Below are 21,716 nucleotides of genomic sequence, written 5' to 3'. Positions count from 1 at the left end.
CTCTGGAGCAGACTGTAAGGGCAGTGCCCCCTCTGGAGAAGACTGTAATGGCAGCGCCCCCTCTAGAGAAGACTGTAATGGCAGCGCCCCTTCTGGAGAAGTCTTTAAGGGCAGCGCCCCCTCTGGAGGAGTCTTTAAGGGCAGCACCCCCTCTGAAGCAGACTTTAAGGGCAGCGCCCCCTCTGAAGCAGGCTGAAGCTCAGGAACAGAGACAGCAGCTGAAGACTCGGAACTGGAGACAGCGGCTGAAGACTCGGAACCGGAGACAGAGGCTGAAGACTCGAAACCGGAGACAGAGGCTGAAGACTCGGGACCGGACACAGTGGCAGGAGACTCGGGACCGGACACAGTGGCAGGAGACTCGGGACCGGACACAGTGGCAGTAGACTCGGGACCGGACACAGTGGCAGGAGACTCGGGACCAGACACAGTGGCAGGAGACTCGGGACCGGACACAATGGCAGGAGACTCGGGACCGGACACAGTGGCAGGAGACTCTGAGCAAGAGGCAGATGATGGCACATCGGAGCAAGAGGCAGAGGCTGGTGGCACCTCGCAACAGGAGACAGAGGCTGGCACCTCGCAAAAGGAGACAGAGGCTGGCACCTCGCAACAGGAGACAGAGGCTGGCACCTCGCAACAGGAGACAGAGGCTGGCACCTCGCAACAGGAGACAGAGGCTGGCACCTCAGCACAGGAGACAGAGGCTGGCACCTCGGCACAGGAGACAAAGGCTGGGACCTCGGCACAGGAGACAGAGGCTGGGACCTCGGCACAGGCGGCTGGTGCTGGCGCCTCATGTTATCCTGCGCCGCCGTTCCTCTTCGGTCAGATGGGGGCGTGGACCACCTGTGTACTGGGAAGTTGTTACCCCATAGTTCATAGAAAACAGCAAATTTGTAGAAGTACTTTTAAGAGGTGCTGTTTGCACACGTTCATCAGCAGAGAAGGTGGATTGAGACAGCTCAGCAGCTTCTGAATTAAGAGAGACGGAATCTGACAGTCTCCTGAGTGGGTCCACAAGTAAAGAGGAAAATCTAGCAAGCTGAGAACGTAGCAATATAATGTCCATCTGTAAAGTTTGTAGCAGTGGCAATTCCATGATTGGTGAAACAGACATGTTGTAAAAAACAAATGAAAACTTGATTGCAGAAAAAAAGGTCCCAGAATAAAACAAAACTTTCACCTGACTCCAAAGCTGTCTTGTGGGCTGGTTATACTGTCACAGTTATAAACAGGAGTACAGCTAGGAGTCACGAATATGGTGAAAACACTCTGTTTATTTGCAGATAAGTATAAATAGCAGGTAATCGAGAGCATTAGTAAATACCAGGTGCAAGCTGATGCAGGAAATAATACGAATGTTCAGAAACCAGCAGGTAAACAGCTAATGCAGGGAAGCAGGAGGTATGAACACGTTCCAAGCAGGCATGAACCAGAGGAGCAAGGCAGGAGGAAGAATCCACAGGTTGCAACAAGGATATGACATCACAGGATGGGACAACAATAACCAGCCATGTGTGCTGGGAGTGACAGGTATATAAAGGGAAAACCACACCCAGGTGCATGGGATAATTGGTGAACATGAAGGTTAACCCCTAATGCACACAATAAGGCACAATAGCAGCACCTCTGGTGAATGGAGGTACTGCCAATACAAATACAATAATAGAGACGAAAAGGCAGGAGCTGCCATGCAAAGCAGCATGTAATGCATAAGCTGTAGGCAGATCGTGACACTCTATACGTGTAATTAACTGTCCAGCCCAGACTACCATTACATCCTTGTTATGCCTCCCATCGCATGAATACTCCCCTTTACTTCTCTCTTACTACCCCCCTGCCCGCCCCCACACCATCCTATGCTGCCCTTCACTCTCCCTCTCTCTCCTCCTACAATTTCCTCCCCTTATTGTTCAAACTGTTATTACAAAACATCACTGCAGTTTATATCCAGCACACAGTGAATTTCGCAATGTAAAGACGCCATTGGGACAAAGTCATTGATGGCTTCAGGTGGGTTCATTAGTTTCAATGCACTGTTATATTTGTGGAGGTTGTAGGGACATCCTCCAACTCCAGGGGGAGCTCTTGTATGATTTTATTTGTCATTCATACATGTTCCTCGTTGTGATATGACCTATGCTAGTTCCCAGCTAGTAATTAATCAGCAGCCTCCTGTGGCTGATTATCAGCCCTGTCCTCCTCCTTTCTGATTTTCCCATCATAGTATTTAAGGCAGTGAGGCCTGGGCCTCACTGCCGGTCAGGGGCGGATTGGTCATAGGCCTTACCGGGAACTTTACCGGTAGGCCGATGACCTAATGAGGCCGCCTGTCAGTTTTTTTCTGTTTTCTTTGAAAAAAAAGTGGCCTATGCCAGAAGAAGTGGATATCACATGGGAAGTGCACCATGTGACAGGTGCCGTCCCATGTGAGCAGAGAAGCGCAGCTGGAAGCGGCTAAAAGGTAAGAGATCGCGGCGGTGGCGGGCTTATGGTAGGGTCTGTGAGTGTGTGGATGTGCGCGCGGAGGGGGGGCTGACTCCAGTGTGTGTGTGAGCGAGCGGAGCTGATTCTAGTGTGTGTGAGCGGAAAGGGGGGCTGATTCCAGTGTGTGAAGGCAGCAGGGGGGGGCTGATGACACTGTGTGTATGTGGAGGCAGCCGGGGGGGCTGATGGCAATGTGTGTGTGTGAAAGCAGCAAGGGGGGGGCTGATGGCACTGTGTGTGTGTGTGTGTGTGTGTGTGTGTGTGTGTGTGTGTGAAGGCAGCATGGGGGGCTGATGGCAATGTGTGTGTGAAAGCAGCAAAGGGGGGGGGCTGATGGCACTATGTGTGTGAAGACAGCAGGGGGGGCTGATGGCACTGTGTGTGTGTGTGTGTGTGTGTGTGTGTGAAAGCAGCAGGGGGGGGGCAGATGGCACTGTGTGTGTGAAGGCAGCAAAGGGGGGGGCTGATGGCACTATGTGTGTGAAGACAGCAAAGGGGGGCTGATGGCAATGTGTGTGTGTGAAGGCAGCAGGGGGGGCTGATGGCACTATGTGTGTGTGTGTGTGTGTGTGTGTGTGTGAAAGCAGCAAGGGGGGGCTGATGGCACTATGTGTGTGGAGGCAGCAGGGGGGGGGGCTGATGGCAATGGTGTGTGTTGTCCACGGGGGCTTGTGGCAATGTAGTGTTTGTGTTGGCAAAGGGGGCTTGTGGCATTGTAATATGAGTCTGAGGTAGGTGGTGGCTAAGTAATGGGTGCTATTTTGTTTGTGTAGTGATGGGATGGTGGGGCAATTTAATTTAATAGCAGGGAATATTTAATATGGGATGGTTTGGGGGCTATTAATTGAATGTAGGGGTGAGTTTGGGAAGAGGGCTATTTATTGAATATGAATTATTTAATGCCGGCATGTGTGTTGAAATGGTTATATTTATTAAATGTGAGTGCTGTTTATTTATTGCTGGGGCTGTTTGGAGGGAGGGAAATAGGTTTATTTATTAAATGTGAATTCTAGCATTTTAACGTTGGGGCTGGAGGGAAGCCTATTATTAAATGTGGGTGCTTTTGATTCAACACGGGAGCTTGTTGGAGTTTTCTAAATTTCATGTACTCATTTTTCTTCCAAATAGGGCCCCCAGCATTCCAGGATCCAGACAAGCGGCAACTGATCAAGAGACACCAGCAACCACAGGTAGGGAAAGCAACAAGAACAGGTAGGAAAGGGCAGGACAGTCTGCCAACTGTATTTTTCTATATTGGCAGTTCCTCTGCACTATGTTATTAAATAAACATGAATATGTTTCAGCGGGACAGTCCTGATTTAGGGCTCTGTCCGATGAGTGGGAATGTTGGGACAACGGTGGTATGTAATGGGCAGTCTAGCAATATTCAGCCCTCTGATGGCATAATCAACTTTCCACTAATCCCGCCTACTTTTGTGTTTGCCCTGCCTACACTTGATTTGGTCCCGCCCACATGAGGCCACCTCCAGATTTTTTTCCAGAGCCACTTTATGTTCCCAATCCGCCCCTACTGCCAGTTTTATTTCCTGTTTCAGTGCTCTAGCCTGCTCTCTGTACCTGCTTGCCTTTGTTCCTGTTTATTGTTGCCGACCCTTGCCTGGATATCTGACTACGTTTGACTGCCTGTACCCCTTGATCTATTGCCTGGACTCTTACGGTGCTGTTTTGCCTGTGACCTCTGACCTCGGCTTGTTTACTGGATATGCTGTCTGCTGCCGGCCCTCTACCCTTGCTTTGGATTTCACTCTGCTGTTTGCTCCTATACTCTATCGCTGGGTTCTCCCCAGTCAGTGAACATCTCACGACCCTCTGTTTGTCTGCGGCCAAGTCTGTCCCCACAACTAGGGGCTCCAGTGAACACCAGACTTTCAGAGCAGACTCCGGGTTTTGATGCACTGGCTGGAGGGGTTCCTAACAGCCTCATACCCAGGGCCCTCTTAACAACATTATGGGCCCCTGGGCAAAGCAGTGCACCAGGGCCCATATATATATATCCGCAGTGTGATGACGTCACGCCCGACATGCACTGTGAGCGCCGCATGGAGGAGGAGACCAGGGAGGGAGACGGATCACCAGCTGACCACAAGGTAAGTATTTCCTTTCTTTTTTTTTTTTTGGGCAGGATTTTTTTTTTGCAGCGCTGCCTCGACGGGCCCCCTGGGCTGCAGGGCCTCCGGGCACCTGCCCATTGTGCCCAATCGGAGAGACGGCCCTGCTTATACCTATCTATGTGTCAGTGTTGCTGGATTCCTGTTGAACTTCTCTGTACAAAATAACTGTTTAACATAATAATTTAATTTTTTATTGATATATTTATTGGCAAATAGATTTTTTTTCAAATTGATTACATAAATAAAGATGAATTTAATGCATACTGTATATGCAATGGGTTTTTATAGCCTATGCATATATTTTAAAGACTGTGACTATCCTTGCATAATTGTTCTATGATAGTTACTGGCACGCATGCATGTAACATTTTAAATCAAAGACTATGCCATGTCAGTCATTACTGTCAATCATCATTTACAACTGCCCTGTAGTGGTGCAAAAAGTGAAGACAAGTGCACTTACAACACAGGACTCTAATCATTTGCATCTGCGTTGGAACAACCTTACTGTACATGGCATACATTAGTCCTCCACTTCCCTTCCCGATTTCACCTCTCAAGTCGCAGGGAGTCATAAGTGTCAGTTGTGTGCGGACATAAATTACGCTCATTGGCATAATGTCCATTTCTGGCTATGTACAGAGCTATTTCATGCAAGATATGTTATGCAATTGGATATCCGAACATGAATCAGGTCCTTTATGTGTATATGCAACACCTACCATGTAATGCTTTCAGTAATGACAATTGTGATTTCTTGCACCTGATGGCAATTAAATTGTTAAAGAAAAATACTAGTCATGCACCTATAATGTTGCATGCGAAGGGGGCTTCCCCAAAATATTGTGGAGTTTCATTTTTGTCCATGCAATAAAACAGCTCTAAGAGGCTTGTGTAAATAAATTGAAATGAGTGCCTTTTTGCTTTTTGCATTTGATTGTTGGAGCTCTTAATTTTGCCATAGGATATCAGGAAACCCATTGACCTCTTACACTATTTCATGGATTAATTCCTATTTCAATGGTTATAGGCAAGGGCTGGAGCAGTGCTCATGATTGGCAACTTTCCGGATCCAAGAATTAACACAGCACCAATATTCACCAACTGCCCAGAGTTGGAACCTAGCACTGTACTAGTAAATATCAATGGCCTGGAGCCAGTTATGAGCAAGGTGCCTGCATGCATGATCGTATATCCCAACCAACAGCTACAATTTGTATTCTACCTTATGTATCAAGTGTAACTCACATCCCTTAGATTGTAAACTCATTTGGGTAAGGCCATCTTTATTGCTTCTGTTTTATGTCATTGGATGTAATTTCTTTGTACCACAATACTCTAAATGGACAGTGCTGCATAAAATGATGATGCTTTATAAATAAAAGAAAATCATCATACTGGGCAGTGGGTCCTCAACTACTTCTGGCAGACTAAAAATAGACATTTAAGGAATTAGCGCTCTTGGAACTTGAAGGATTGGAGGATTGCTGCTGGGATATCCTTACAAGGTTTTTCATCCCTCTGGATAAGTAATACATTTTTTATATTGGTGGGATGGATGGGTAGATCAGTAACATGGATTAAAAAAAATGTGGGAGGGAGAAAGGAAAAAGTTAATGTGTAAAAATGGGAGTTGGAGATGTGGCTGAATGTTGTTTTACTGCTTTCTGCAGAACTGGTGGGAGTGATTATTGGGGGTAGATATTTGTAGTGTGTCAGATCAAGGAAAAGGAATGGATGTCTGGTATATGATGTGTCTTGGACAGAAGTTACACAGGAATACTTCAATCAAACAACATCAATAGAATATCATGAATTTATAATGAATTTCAATGGATACAGCAAATGAATAAATTAATAAAAAAATAGATATATGATAATGTTAAATATCAATTAGAATCATCATTGTTCTTGAAATAATTCATAATTATCAGATACAATTCAGTAAAATTCAGTAAATAATAATAATAATAATAATAATAAAGGTAATTATTAAAATAAAGGTTTAAACAAACTGATGATAATAATAATATTATTATTAATAATAATAATAGTAATAATAATAACAATAACAGAGAAGATAGTATAATTTCAAAGATTGGGAAATGTTCAGACTGGTAAATGATTTGAGTAGTGATAAGAGTAAGTAATAAAGAAATATACTATTAAGTGATAGAACAATTAAATTGTAAAATGAACCAATAAACTAAATATAACTGTAAGTCTGTACTACTTATCTAAATAAATGCTTAACATTCGAAGACCCTTCCCATCTCCTTAATTATGACGGAAAATGGGCTGATAGTATACAAGTTGCACACACACTGGATATCCGGCTAACAGCTATTATTATTATTATTATCCTTTATTTGTTAGGCGCCACAAGGTTTCCGCAGCGCCGTACACAGTACAAACAGTAGACTAAACAGGGTAAAACAGTACAAACCAATAAACAAAAATGACAATACTTCAGAAACTCCAGGCTGGCTGATGTAGTAAACAAGGAGCAGAAGAACGGTAAGGAGACAGGAGGGAAGAGGGCCCTGCTCATGTGAGCTTACATCCTAAGGGAGGGAAAACAGACCGGCACAGGGGGAGCCAGATGAGGCAAGGGGAGAGAGCGAGTGGAGTATAGAGAAGGGGTTATGTGGATGATTGGTAGGCTTTAAGGAAGAGGTGGGTTTTCAGCGCATGTTTGAAGGTGCATAGAGTAGGAGAGAGGCGGATGGAACGAGGGAGGTCATTCCAGCTAATACTAAGAACTCTGCCAGTTTGTCCAGATCATTTGTCATTGTATGTGAATAACAAAGCAAAATATATATTTTGGGTAATAGCACAAACAGAGGTGCATAAAGTTGCAATCTGATTTTAAATGACCATGACTGTGTACTATAATATGTTACATCTTGCTTTTTATTGGTATTTACCAATCTTTCATCACTTATCTGTTTGTTGTTAAGGCTCTTCCTTGCTAATAGTTTAGTTTAAATGAAAGCCATATCACCCATCAACTATATTTAAAATGACATGAAATGTATTATGTTGAAAGTTTACACCTATAGCTAATTTGATGGTTAATTGGATGGTACAGGTTAATTGAACAAATATTTTCTTATGTGGAATAGTAAGATGTGTGTGAATATAAAAGCCAGAGTGACACAGTACTTCCATTTTGGAACAGCTGTGTTACCTATATTAAACATTCTTCCAAATGTCTGTAGTATGTGAGAAATAGACAGGTCATTTACTCTCTACGGGGGAAATTCAATTGCCAGCAACATGGCGCACGGACATCGTGGCACGCACATTACCGGCAATTCCTTGCACCGCTATGGGGTGACTTTGGAGTAGTTCACTTTGTGGCTAATTGAATTTCCCCCTAAATGTTTGTTATGTTTGCTTTATTTATACTTCTTTGTATTTACTGTTTAAGCTAATTTTGTTTTAATATTTTTACAAAATAAGTTTGTACTGTGTGTGTCAATATTGCTTTTTAAAGTTAAATAGCTCCAGCACCATGCAGCTATGTTTCATTGCTATTTCATGAAATAATTTGTAGTTCGTTTATAATAAATTGAATCTTTGTCCAGTCAATATATTGAATGTCTCAAAGTGGCATGTTTCCAGCTACACTGACTTGACGTCTAAAAGGAAATAATTGTTGCTAATTTTCTTTCTGCATAAACATGATTCATTCTACAGGTATGAGTAACCTTTTACTTTTGTCATCAAGGCATCCATCTACTCCCTACATTGTCCCTCTCAACATCTATTCCTTACTAGGGATAAAAATTCTGAATATGGTATGCCTGGTTTAATGTGTCATCCATGAAAATTCTTGGCCTATAAAAAGAATGCTCAGGCCTTTTATTCTTCTAAATATGTCTTTCTGCAATTGAATTTCTTCTCATCTAACAACATATGTAAAGTATTTAAGTTGAAATATTTTTGGAATGTAAGGTTAATGACTTCCTAATACTCAACTTAACCACTTCATGACTGGATGGTTTATCCCTTCATGACTATGTCGCCCCTGGGTATCGGTGCACACCAGGGGTTGGGTTATTTCACAGCTATATATAAATCTCATCTGAGACAAAGTGCCTTCACCTGAATCAGACTCACTCTATTCAGAATTGTAGCTCTTAGCGATATTTACCAGGGAATGACTTATGAAACCTCTGCCCAACTCAAAAGAAATGACAGGTGATTACTCATACACACACCAGACAAAAGGGAAAAGCCACTTTGCATGGGTGATTGGCACTAAACAAAAATTATAAGAGTAATGTATGGTAACAAGAGCAATGTATCTCTGTCTCTCGCTAAGAAGATGATAGTGGGAGTAGCTCAACATAATAATGGTTATCAATATGTGAAGAAGATGATAATCAGCTGCACTTTGTCTGGACATCTGGACAGGATATAGACTCCTTCAGTTACTCCTCCTCAGCTTTCTCTCCACTCCCAGGATCTGACCTTCCTGAACAGGTGAGCACTGGGGGAATTTGGTACAACTAGACTATGTTCATGTTGTGGTTGTGTTCCTGTTTCACAGGGAATAACTTTTTTTATTAGTCTACAAAGGTAATTGTTATACAGAACAGTACCATGGCACAACTTGAAAATACCACAATTATGGTTTTTATCTCTCAATCAATATATCCATCGTCCTGAGCTTATGTCTCTTGACCACCATGAATTTGCCAGTCTCATAACCTTGGCTCTCCCCACTTTTGGTGGCCTCACAGATGCTTCCCTGCCTGGTCTCTTCCTGTTTATAGGTGTTTGACTTGGAAGCTCCTGGAACAAAGAAATATTAGTGAAGAATTCAATGGAGCCATCTGCCTAGATTTGGGGCCTAATTTAGAGTTGGACATAGTGTAAATCCAATTTAAAGGTGCTAAATTTCCTTTTTGTCTTAGTTTGCATGTGGCACACTACATCTGAGAAAGATTGACGGCATGCAGGTGCAACTTATTTACAGCAAAGTTAAGCAAATTTAAGTGTGGCCCATCCCTGGTAATGCAGCCTATTCAGAGTAGGCCACATTTATACTACCGTAGCCAGGGTGTAAATATACATGCTTATAGTGATGACCATCAGCATTTGTCTTTACTATTAAAAAGTAAAAGATTAAATTAAAACAATTAAAAAGTAGTAACCCAAAAAGTGTAGCCAGCACTAGTGCTTATAGGCTAGTTAAAGTTAATGGAGACAAACAGCATGGGGCCCAGGGGCAGACTGAGTTGGGGGGCATCTGCCCCCCGGGCCAGTCCCATAGTGGTCTACCTTGGGGTGGGTCACTGGGCCATCTGCATTTTTTCCCATTAAAATCGGCTGTTGAGTTGAATCCTCCCCCCGGGGCTAAAATTTGCCAGCCCTCCCCTGATGGGGCCCCTCCGCCTGGAAGGATCTCCAGTGACTCTTTTCTCTAAATATCAATATGAGAGAGTGTTAGCTTTTAAATTCTCTGTGGGATTTTCAGCTTTGTCTAAAGGAAGGGTGTCCCTTCTTATGTTCTTCAGTCTCTTAATGCAATGAACTCCGTCTGTTTCTTTGCCTGGATCTGTACCATTTGCTCCCACAGTACTCACTATCAAAGTGGCGTGCTTCTCCTTTGGCAGGTTCAATGGCAGTAGCTGCCTTATATCTCAAGCTTCTGCGCCTCTTCAGGATATGGTGCTGGTCTTAGCGTTGGCTGTGCTGTGTTCTCCTCTCTGGAAGCACTCCCATAATTCTTCTTCTCTCTCTCTCTGACTCAAAATCCTCTCTAATGGTGTTCTCTGATATAATTTGTTGTGTCCTCAATCGTCAAGCATGATGAGAAATGTAGTTTTCAGCACCTGAGGCAGCATTAGACAGTGCACTACTGTGAATGGCTCCTTCTCCAATGTCGCTGAACTCCCAGCACCTGACTCTCCTACTCAGTTGAACACAGTGTCTTGGGTTAAACAAGTAACATTAAACGTATCAAAAATCATATGACACCCAATGTTAAAAAACATGATATATAGGTTCAATAATCTTTGATTTGCCCCAGAGTGTATCTGAAGATACCCATTAGCCTATAGATGCCATCAAGATACATCCTGAATTATCGCTGCTAAATATATTCCTTTTGGAGGCCCCCCATGTGTATATTACCTGAGTATGAGAAGAAGCAAATTAGTGTAACAAAATACATCATAAAATATTTCTTCTCAGTTATTCATTTTAATTATGGCATAGAGACATATTGCTAATTAATATTATTTTTATAAGGGCATAACTTCTGCTTCTGTTTCAAAATGCAAGAAGTCTGTCCCCAAATGCTGATAACACTGAAGATCCTAAAATTTCACTACTTTTCAACATGTGTCCCACTAATATTTAGTGACGTTCATTTGAAATAAGTTCAGGGCCGCAGTTACATTTTACCTGGGGCCGGGCTTGCCAGGGGGCCAGGCCCTCGCTGCTAATTTTTCATTTTTCTTTTCTTTTTCTTCTTTTTTCTATTTTGCAAATTTTTTTATATTTTGTCATGTAATCTATTAATTTTTTTTCACGCGGGGGGGGTCGATCTGTCAAGCTCGTTGGTGGGGGGAGCTGGAACCGTAAAAAAACAAATAAAAATACTCATGTGATCGCGGCGCCGCGTCCTTCCTCTCCTCTCTCCTTTCACACTGACTGTCGGGCGTGACGTCATCAAGTCACGCCCGACAGTCAGTGAGGAGCGCCGCAGCCAGGACAAAGCCAGAAGAAAGAAGAGAAGACTGAAGAGAAGAGAGGAAAAGAAAGAAGCTAACATAAGGTAAGTAAAGAAACGGAGAGGCAAGGGGAGGAAAACAGAAAGGGACAGTGCTATAAAGAAGAGGGAGTAAAAAAAAAAGCACAGGGTAAAAGAAAAAGGGGAGGGAGGCTGAGATTAAAAAAAAAAGGGGAGAGAAGCACAGATTAAAAAAAAGGGGAGAGAAGCACAGATAAAAAAAAAGGGGAGAGAAGCACAGATTAAAAAAAAAGGGGAGAGAAGCACAGATTAAAAAAAAAAAAGGGGGAGAGAAGCACAGATTAAAAAAAAGGGGAGAGGCACAGAGTGAAAAAGAAGGGGCAGAGAGGCTGAGAGTAAAAAAAAAAGGGGGAGAGAGGCACAAAGTAAAAAAGAAGGGGCAGAGAGGCACAGAGTGAAAATGAAGGGGGGAAAGCAGCATGGAGGGCGCAGTGTGAGCATAAGGGGGCACAGTATTGTGTGTGTGATGGCACAGGGGGCTTGTTGCAATGTAGTGTGTGTGAGGTAGGTGGTGGCTAATTAATGGGCGCTATTTTGTTTGTAGGGTGATGGTGAGGCAATTTAATAGATGGGGTAGTTTGGGAGCTATTGAATATGGGGGTGAGTTTGGGGAGAATGAGGTCTATTTATTAAATGTGACTATGAATTATTTAATGGCAGTGATGGTTGCGGGAAATAGGTATTGCTGTTTGCAGGAAGGGAATAGGTTTATTTATTAAATGTGAATAGTATTATTTTAATGTTGGGGCTGGAGGAAGGCCTAATTATTAATCGTGGGTGCTATTGATTTAACGCCCGGGCTGGCTGTAATTTTCTAAATGTAGCCATTTTTTTTTCAAATAAGTCCTTCAACATTCCAGGATACAGACAAGCCGCAACTAAAGAAACCAGCAGCCACAGGTGGAAAAAGTGAGAAGAACAGGTAGGAGAGAGCAGCACAGTGTGTGAAATGTTGTGATTCTAGTAGGGACAATGCCAATTTTTGGTGAGTGTTGTGCCCAATGTAAGGTGCAGGCCAAGACTGAACTCTTTGTGTACACACTGCATTCTTTCTATACTACACTGTGGTGTTAGATGTCCTGACAGTCAGGAGTGCTTGGACATATGTGACGCTCCGGCGAATTGAGAGCCTAGTGATTTTGATGTGTTAGCCACGCCCCAATGGCTCATTTACCACGCCCCCAACTGCATGACCACACCTCCGATATTTTTTTTAGCATACTCGACTGTAAGGGGGGCCCCATGAATTTTTTGTACCGGGGCCCTGAATTCCTCTTGGCAGCCCTGAATAAGTTTAACTCCCACACACTTTAACCCTGACAAGGGTGTTGCAAGTATGTGGTGTGTGTATCTCTTTTCACATACTTTTCTCGCTGACACAGTACATCCTTCCAAATCTTCTCTCATGCCATGTGGATAGTTTGCTCTAGGATGACTCGGGAAAACCCTTAAATTTGATATAAGTAGCACATTGGCAGGGCCGGTGGAACACAGTAAACGGGGTAAGCAAGGCGGGGAGTGCCATGTCGAAGAGACATTCCCTGTTGTCCACCGACACTCCTGCGAAAAAAAATTCACTTGCTGTGGCACCCTCCTCTGTGCTCCCTGCTCACTGGCAGTGTGGGGAGCGACGTCTTTATGCCCCTACACTGTCAGTGAGGAGCTGCACAGAGGAGGGCACGGAAGATATGAAGACAGAAGAGGAAGAGAAGAGGAAAATACAATGAAGGTAAGTAAAAACAGAGGGGACAGTGTGAAAATGCAGGGAGGGGTGATGCTGCAGGGGTGTAACAGTGTGGGCGGGTGATGCTGCAGGGGTGAAACAATGGGTGGGATGATGCTACAGGGATGAAACATTGTAGGGGGGGTAATGCTACAGGGGTTAAACAGTGTGGGGAGGGTTGATGCTGCAGAGGTAAAACATTGAGGGGTAATGCTGCAGGGGTGAAACAGTGTGGTGGGGGTGATGCTACATGGGTGAAACAATGTGGGGGGGAGTGATGCTGCAGGGGTGAAACAGTGTGGCGGGGTAATGCTGCACAGAGGTGAAACAGTGTGTGGGGGGTGATGCTGCATGGGTGAAACAATGGGGGGGGGGTGCTGCAGGGGTGAAACAATGGGAGGGTGGAGGAGGGCACAATGGGGTGATGGAGGAGGGCACAGTGTGATGAAGGGACAAAAGTGTGATGACGGAGGTCATAGTGTGATGAAGGGGGCATTTTTTTCTCCTTTATACTTCTCACCAAATTAATTTGCTAAAAATGTAAAATTTTATTGCACAGAATACATATCCTTCATTTAGATTATTCATAGAACAAAAAGTGTACACTGTTTAATGTACTTACTTGTATTTCTCTCTTTAAAAAAGTTTATAATATGATTTGTATCAAAAGAGGAAAAGCATTATTGAATGAACAAATAATTTATAAAGTAAATTTATAAAAGGAGGGCACAATTTTTTTTTTTTGCAGAGGGACGCTAGACATGCTAGCACCTGCCCTGGACATTGGGCACACACACAAATTTGTAGTTTCTATATAAGTCACCTTGTTATATGTATTAAAGGATGGGGCTGTAGAACAGGATAAGAGGTGGGTGCAGCCACAAACAAATAAGCATAAACAATGCAGTGAATGCAAGCAGTTGTAATACAATACACAATAAAGGCTTTCAATGCAATACACAATGGTAACTTAATAGTGAGGATTGGATACATATCTCAGAATTTGCTAACACAATGACAACTTAATAGCGTTTCACTTGCTAGAGAAAACGGGTGATTTCACTGCCGAAAGGAATTGCTTTCACTCCGCCCTTTATTCTGATACACTTACTGCAGAGGGAACCTCATTATTACATACAACGACGGTGTCTATAATAGGTTATTTAGGTGTAGTTTAGTAGTGAAGTGCGTTTATGTGATTTTAACTGCATTTCAGTGATGCCTCTAATATAGATGTGTATGTAGGAACTTGTAAAAGGATCCTTAATGTTGATTTGTGAGCTTAAATTTTCCAAAATATGAAATAGTACTATTTTGGTAAATATACAGTATATTCAAATTTGTACTATTGTTTTATACAAGTTAACCCGTGCATGATACTCATGCATTCCAGTCAAATCAAGCTACTTAAGGTGTTAAAAAGGTTCTTGTCGTGCATTTGGTCCATAGCCCAGGGCTCCTCAGGGGAAGAGCGTTACTTCCCGACGTAAGCGCCCTTTTTTAACGTGGTTTTGTCCACATGTCACCCCCTCATCATTCTTCTCCATCACCTCATCCTTCATTTTCATCGCCACGTCTATCCAGATGTCTATCCAGACACAGGGATCTCTCTCAGCGGTCCTGAGTATCACACTCCTCTCACTCTGTCACCCCCGGCAACCACCAACCACTCCCCACTGTCACCCCCGGCAACCACCAACCACTCCCAACTGTCACTTCTCCTTCAAGAAATATATATATATATTTTTTAAATCTTTATAAACACTTTTAACAATTAACAAATTAAATTAACAAATCAAAAACATCTTAGTATACCAAATTTCAGCCCTTTCTGATTTTTTTTTTCCACACACACTAAGAATTTAGTAGGTCAGTGTATAACTCCGCCCAGCAGGTGGCGCTGCAGCTTGGTTTTATTTTTTCCACACACACACACACACAGACAGACTAACACACGCCACTAAGCATTTATATTATAGATTGTCTGCATGGCTTAGGGCAATAACCCTTATATTATTTTAGTGCTATAACCTTGCAAGTATTATTGAATATCTATAATATCTATACAGTATTCTAAAATACAATACAATTGCACATGTTAGTCCAGGATAAGTATGTTGTAAAAGTGCGTGTCCTGGAATTGGCAATCTGTTCTAGTAAGGTTGGATAAAACCGGCTTAAAACTCTCTTCAAGTGGGCACTATCTGTTGGAAATTGTATGTGCTCCCTATGCTTGTGTGGGTTTCTTCCGAGTACTCAGGTATCCTCCTCTACTCAAAAATCATACTGGTAGGCAGTGGCTAAACTGTAGGGGATGCAGGCTCTACTAGCCCAGAGGTGAGAGGGAACTGGATGTTCCCCCCATCTGGAGTCCCCGCATACCCCTAAGTCCCCAGCTCTGCTCTTTTGAGGCCTCTTTTAAACAAGCACCAGTCCATTGCTAAGAATAGACCCCATTCTACATTTTTGACTGCAGAGCAGGGAGTCTAGGAGGCTACAGTGACAATTCTGGGCACCTACCCAAATTTTCTCTAGTGCCCTGGAGTGTATTGTTCTACCCCTACTAGTAGGTTAGATTGATTCAAAACAAAATTAACTCTAATGTGTGTGTGTCTGTGTGGTAAGGAATATATATTTTAAGCTTCAGGGGGACTAATGTGAATGATTATATATTCTATGCAAAAACTGCATAATATGTAGATGCTATATAAATACTGCTTATTACATATATACATGCATCTCAATCCCTTATGTTCTTAAGCTTAGTCTGTACAAAGATAATTACCAATTCTTTCAACCCCAAAGCATGTGACACTAATTGGTGTAAGGATTATTCTTTTCGTTCTGTGCCTTCTTCTGACCCATTTAGCCACTTGGTTCAGACCTCAGTGTCCACGGCGCCTGCACCATATAAATAAGCAATAATAATAATAATAATCTATATGCAACATGCCTGCGATAGGACCAGTGGAGGAACAGTACATGGCCCCATAGAAAAGTTTTGGAAGAGGTCTGGAGATGCTGCTGTAGCCTCTCAGGGTTTCTTAGCACCCGCACCCGCACCCGCATAGTTCTTTCACCTGAAAGGACCTATTAGGATTCTTGGGTGTACTTCTACTTGCTTACTACTGTTGTAACACCACTTGTGGCCTAGAAGTGGGAATGATGCCTCTTTTAAGGTGAGGAGGGTGCAAAGTCCCCAGTAGTTAAGTTATAATTTTGATTAGATCATTATTTCAAGTGGAGCATTGAGAAGACAGAAGGAAATCTGCAAACTGGGCTTACGTAAACCTTACTCAGCTAAAACATAAGTTACAAATCAAGAGGAGAAAGGAGACAGAAGGTACATCCATTATAAAGCTTGTTAGTGTCAGTTCCTGCTACAAGCATGATTACTTTCACTCAATAAACCCGAGAAAGGATGGGATGATACAGAATTGATTATGCTGCTACAGTTGAAAGCGCTCAAGCAATTTAGGTTTATGAAATGTGTTCCTGTGATTTATGTAAAGTTGAGAGACTATATTTATTACCATGTAAATAAATGCATTGTAGTATATTTACCAAACAAGATGACTTGATGTTCCTGTTCACAAGCCTCTAATCCTGAAATGGAAAAGACTGAGCTACAAGTGGGTGGTCAGCCTAAGGGCGATGCCAGGTAGGAGTCATGGAAATTACACTACCCTCTGTACTCTTTAATAACAACTTAGTATCAACTGTTCTTTAAGTCTTTTAAGACCAAATTGTCATCAGATCACAGTGTATGGGTCTAAATCAACTACCAATTAAATCCACATTGTGGCAACATCAGGATTGCTGGAAAATTAGGTTTGGCAATAACCACAATCTAACAGTGTGCAAAGTTATAGGCCCAAGCTTTGATTGACTATATGTGTCCAATTTGGCTGCTCCCAAATGTTGTCAATTTGGTTGTCTGACCATTTAGTCAGAGCACCAAGTACTCTGATCTTCGTCCAATTGGGCCAGTGGACAGGTCCATACATTCAGCACTCAGGCTGAAGTGATGCATTCTATGGGGCTCAATAACTGTCGTCAGCTGATGACCTGGTTACTTGAAATTGTGCTAGCTGGTAAAAGTTCCAGATTATTCCCACCATCACATTTACTTCCTAGTAGCTGTACCTTGTACAGTACTGTATGAATTTTGGAATTAAAGTCAAGTAAATTTTAGTCTGTGCATGTCTGAATGAACGCTCTTGTAATTACATAATTTAGAAGACAACTTAATAACTAGAGATGCTCAGGCTCGGTTCCTCGGAAATTGAACACACCCGAACTTAGGGGATCCGAGTACCAAGCCAAGTCGGCTCGGTACTTTCGCGTTTTTTCGGATTCGAAAATGAGGCAAAATGTCATTGTGGTGCCGTCGGATCTCGTGAGTTTTGGAATCTATATATACTGCCCTCCATCGCGATCTAGCGCCATTTGAGAGAGGGATACAGATGGGGTAGCATAGAGTGTAGAGCAGTTGGGCAGGCAAAGTTAGATTTGAAAGAGGAGGGTAGTAGCAGTGTTAAAGAAAGTAATCAGTGACATTCAGGAGAGCTCCAAAGCTCCAGTGTTAAATCTCATTGTAGAAAAATAAAAATACTATTGCTGCTGGCAGGGTTGGTGTAATTCTACAGTAAAATTCTACTGTGTTATATTGGTAACACACAGATAGGTGAGCTCCTGTGTCAAATCTCATTGCAGAAAAATACAAATAATACTGCTTACAGGATTGATGTAATTCTGCAGTCAAATTCTACTGTGTTATATAGGTAACACACAAAAAGGAGAGCTGCGTTGCTAATTCTCATTGCATAAAAATAAAAAAACTAGTGCTGTCAGGGTTGGTGTAATTCTGCAGTAAAATTCTACAGTGTTATATAGGTAACACAAAAAGGAAAGCTGCGTTGCTAATTGTCATTGCTGAAATACAAATACTAAGCCTTGCAGGCTTTTCTTCTGAATTTGCACCAAAAAGTGTACGGTGTTATATACACCCAAAGCCAAGAGCTCCATTGCTAATTGTCATTACTGAAATACTGTCACGGTTACAAATAGGAGTACAGCTAGGAGTCACGAATATAGTGAAAACACTCTGTTTATTTGCAGAAAAGTATAAATAGCAGGTAATCGAGAGCAATAGTAAATACCAGGTGCAAGCTGATGCAGGAAATAATATGAATGTTCAGAAACCAGCAGGTAAACAGCTAATGCAGGGAAGCAGGAAGTATGAACAGGTTCCAAGCAGGCATGAACCAGAGGAGCAAGGCAGGAGGAAGAATCCACAGGTTGCAACAAGGATATGACATCACAGGATGGGACAACAATAACCAGCAATGTGTGCTGGGAGTGACAGATATTAAAGTAATTCTATCGTTTTAAAATAAGCATTGCCCAATCAATTGAATGTGTGTCCAAAGCACAAAGTGATTTATTTTAGCAGATGTAAATAGTCAACAATTTCAATACATTATTATATTATGATAAAGTACAGTACAGCACAGCCAATACCAAAAGATAAGTACATACCAATGCAATCGCTTGCGCTCGCATGCGCACCCACGGGACCCGATGGACAATATTCTGTTTAGAATATTGTGTCAGAGTTGACTGAGGCCCCAGTGAGATGCAGCTAATATATATACAGTCAGTGTTTCATTGTGAACAATAGAGATGACGTAGATTGTTTCTATAGGTCCAGACGTTGGGTGGGTACAGGCCAGACAGGTAATAGGTTGATTCAATCTAAGGAATCCAAAGGAGGGGGTCTTCTCTCCAGGGGGTCTGCTCCTTTTCATAGCCAGTATCATACAAAGGTTTACTCTCTAATATCAATAACTAAAGTATGCAATGTGCGATCTCTTCGCCGACTGCACCGGACAGCTGCTGATGATTAGGGCTTCAATATGATATCAGGCATGACACCTTTCCTATTACCTAAACCTTTAATAACACTATAATGTACATATAATCACTATATATATATATATATATATATATATATATATAGACTAATAATAAACCGAATACTATCTGCTCCTGAATTACAGTGTAACAGAACCAATATGAAATTATATAAATAACTAACTGTTGTAATGCGAGTGTGTGCGTGCGTATTTTACCGTGCGAACGCACCACGTCACGTAACACGTGGCATACGCTTCGCAATACGCACGGCAAACCAATATTAAACCAATATACTTTCGTTCATCCAATTATACGACTTTGCCAGTCCACCCTTTGATAGTACAATAAACTATCACCTTAAAGATGTTATATGCAGGATCTCAGTACCACGTTTCATTGTTATGTAATACAAATCCCCCTTGGTGTATGACCACGCTGTTTGTAGATCTAAACAAGTTATCATAAGAGAAAGTCTTAATCCTCTAAACGACTTCTTCTTTTACTATAAACCGTACACTTCTGGAGCTTGGAGATAACCTTTTGTATGCCCTTCAAGGGTGCAATAAAACACTTAATACATTATTTGGAAAGGTACAAGGTACAGTAGAACATGTATCAGCTATACAGAATTCTCTTCTACAGTTCTTCGAGTTTAATAGGTTCTTCTGTCCAACGCATGTCTTTAAGCTCAGAATACATTTAAACACTTCATGTTCATCAATAGCATCATCCTATGTCTATCAATAATGTCATATGCAATCTCCTTCAGCTTGCGTTAATATACACACATCTAATAATGTCACCAGTTCTTTTCATCAACACTTGTGGGCGGGCTATTGTCTGTTCGTTCTTCCCAGTCTCTCAATACTCAGATTTAACAGTGATCGGCTTGCAAAGCATTGGGAGACTTCAGACTAGGGGACCTAGGTGTCCTACTTTTTCCCTTAGTGACCTCCCGCCTATAGTTCGGGTACCTCAAGAATATTTAGTGGAAAGAGAACTAATCCTACTTGATATAATCACTGAGGCCCGTGTGAGCACGCCCAGCACTTTGTTTGGTCTAAAACCTTACCCTCCCAAGTATGATAATCATTCTCAAGGATGCCTGCTCAAGTCCGAATATTACTGGACTGGCATTGCTGGGTGTGTCTCTTTTTAACTATGGGGTCGCCGTACTTACGGACGTAATGCTACTCAGACAATAGCCCCTCGCACTTTCTCCAAGCTCCAAGGTTTCCAAATTTTCCTTTACCCCTGAATTGAATAGAGTAATTGACTGGACTGATTATGCTACTAACTTCTTCCTCCCCAATACCTCCTTATCATTACCTGAACCAGTCTCTGTCACCTGCTAATAATCAAAAGAATTAACCGTCCTGAGAAGAGAGTGAAATGAGAGAACACAAAAGAGGAAAAACTACAACTTCATGCTGGACAACAGCCTTAGCCTTTGGCTCAGGTGCTACTAACTGCATTCGAGGCCTTCCAGTACAAACTCATGAGTGCCCTTGGACCCTTCTCTGAGTGTTGGCCCCTCTGCAGTGGGTGGTATGGGCACCAGTGTGTCTCTGCTACCCTTGAAGCCGTGAGGCTGGTAGCCTACACCTGGTACCTGTCTGGCAAATAACCTAAGCTTAAGAGATTTCTGCTCCACAACTTACTCTCCCGATTCAACATCCTGACAGTTAGTGTGACCTTTCAGGAAACAGTGTTTTGGACGTTCTCAGTTGATGTCTCACTATTTACCTTCTCTCAAGGTCTAACCTAGCCTCCCAGTTACAATCTCATCTCACGAGGGGTCAAGAACATTTCAAAAACTGACAGGTTAGGAGTCTGCCCAGGGGTGATCTCTTGGTAGCGGGAAAGGACTAGTGGCACTTCAATCAAGTTCCAACTCTTATTCTATTCAATTCATTCTACCGAGTACCACTACTTTATGTTCACACTGGTTTATGGCTAACTGAAAGTATGTGATTTGTTACCACTACTCATACATTATACATCTATTATCAATAACATGAATACCCCTATCATCTATTATAACTCTAGGATTATCACATTGAATAACAAAAGTTTTGAGTATGATACAGTAATACATTAGACACATTTCAATACACCTCTACCCAGACATATTTCATTGGTACACCTGTGTATACTTGAGGATCCTGCATGGTGGTAATTGGATGATGTGTATTTGTTTTACCTGGAGGAAAACCCATCAGCAGGAGGGATATGGGATGGCTCTATTGGTCTACCTTGCCCATCTCTCCAGAGTCCACCAGACTCCTCACCACATCTCTTCACCTGCCAGACAGTTTATCTCTCGGGTAACACAAATCTTCCTATATTAACCAATATGTGTATGCGTGCATGTGTGTGTGTTCACCTTTTTAAAACTAAAACAATACAACGAAAAACAAAACAAAACATAGATTTGTTAGCTGTCACATAAAACCCTGCTGTCTATTTGACAGCTATGTTCTCCCTGGTGTGACAGCCATGTATGGTTGTGCGTGTAAGTGTGGACCTTACTAGCAGCTACTTCAGTTGGTAACTGTGTCACTGTCTAAAGTCTTCTATGTAGTGTCCTAATCATGTGCTGGTATTGCTATAAAATGATTTCTCAGTCACCTCAACATCGCCCTCTAGACTAGAAAAAATGCTAAAGACCAATGTATATCAA

This window comes from Mixophyes fleayi, chromosome 4 (genome assembly GCF_038048845.1).
Source record: "Mixophyes fleayi isolate aMixFle1 chromosome 4, aMixFle1.hap1, whole genome shotgun sequence".
Classification (NCBI taxonomy): Eukaryota; Metazoa; Chordata; class Amphibia; order Anura; family Limnodynastidae; genus Mixophyes; species Mixophyes fleayi.
This window is presented reverse-complemented; position numbering follows the sequence as displayed.